This window comes from Chenopodium quinoa, unplaced genomic scaffold, assembly GCF_001683475.1.
Source record: "Chenopodium quinoa cultivar QQ74 unplaced genomic scaffold, ASM168347v1, whole genome shotgun sequence".
Taxonomy (NCBI): Eukaryota; Viridiplantae; Streptophyta; class Magnoliopsida; order Caryophyllales; family Amaranthaceae; genus Chenopodium; species Chenopodium quinoa.
Genome location: NW_018742205.1, coordinates 5267910 through 5269679, shown reverse-complemented (window position 1 = coordinate 5269679; position 1770 = coordinate 5267910).

Below are 1770 nucleotides of genomic sequence, written 5' to 3'. Positions count from 1 at the left end.
TACAGAAATGTATGTCACAGATCGGATGGAATTTGGGAATTTCATCCCTCAGTAATCTTCCATCATTTTTATCAGATGCAGAGAGTTTGTTTAAATGGTTTTGAAGTATTACTTTTGAGAATTGTGGGATGGGGAATTGATAAGGAAAATTAATTAATATAATCCCAATTTCTTGTTTTTAAACCTGGAGGTGCTTTCATATACACCATCTTGGAAGTCCCATGAAGGCTAGCGACTAGCGTTGTGGGATATGCATTTGATATACTTCCCAATTTTTGCAGCTGCCACAGCCAAAAAAGTACAAACAGTCACCATTGTTGTCATTGGAACAAACATCACATAATAGTCCACCCCCCCGAATTGAGATCTCTAGAAATCACAAGTCTTGCTTTCAAGTGTTTTGAACTCTCATTAGGGTTTTTAATTCTGTACACACTTGCTTCCAAGGGCTTTCTTCCTGGGCAGCATTTTCCCAATGATCCATGTGTCATTTTGTTCTAGTGCTCGTATCTCCACACCCATTGCATCACACTAACCGGAAACTTTTAGGCTCTTTCCTTACTATCACAGTTGCAACAAATTTCCGTTTCTAACAGAACCATTCACAAATATGCGCTACTGACTCCAACTAGCAAACTTATCACCATCAAGTCGATTATTAGCATAGCACAAACAACCATATGTTTCATATAATTTAGGCGTTTAGCACCTTTTCTGGCGTTTCTAGAAATTACCAAGCAATTTGTGCTAGAGACTAATGCTTCTTGTGGAGGAATAGAGGTTACAACAATTCTGGACACTCCTTAGTTTTTTCTAGAACTATCATTCCTCGAAGGCAAAAGCTTTCATTATATGAAAAAAGAACTACTGTGTTTGCTCATTGCAGTGCTAAAATAGGAGCACAACCTATCTAGTCAAAAGTTTATTATACTCCGTAATAACTTATCAGAATGGCTCTTATCATAAAATTCGCAACACCGATTCAGCAGTTTGATCTAGTTGTCTAAGTTAAAGTGATTTGTCTTTGATAAACAAATACTAAAGTGGTGTTCGAAACTGGGGGCAAATGCTTTGGTTAGAATGTCTGGTTTCAAGGTTTAGATCATGGCCTAATCAATTTTAACTCATAATCACTTAAGTTGATACACGACGGTTGTGAGTTACATGAGAATGTGAAGGCCTTATTAGAGAAGCTTGGACAAGGGAAGAGATGATTAATACTTTGCCATTCCACTTGAACAGGGCGCAAGATGTATAGGCGAAAACTCTTGTTGATCAAAAGGAGGTCTAAATAGGAAGTTTGAGGTGAATATCTGAGTCAGGCTTACTATTAGCTGGTCTCGAGACCAGGTATAATACTTCCTCCATTCTACTAATATTGCAACAAGGATGAAATTGCGCATCCCTAATCACATTTTATATGTTAAATATTTATAATTCTATAAGTATAAAAATTATAAAAAGTTGATATTGTGTAAGTATTTTACGAGACGAATCTAACAAGATCCCACATGAATATATTTTACTTATCTAAATCATAACATGTGGTCAAACAAGCATGATAAATAGTGCAAAAGTCCAGTTGTTGCAAATTTGCAATATTACTAGAGCGGAGGAAGTAATATGGTTCCTCATTCTCACTATTGATTTGTATTTTTTCATTTTTCAAAAACCAAATGTAGTCATTTTCTCTCTCCAACAACCCACATTATCTCTCTATTTCCTCTCAAAAACACCATTATCAATCATAAAAAAATCTAAGATCTCAAA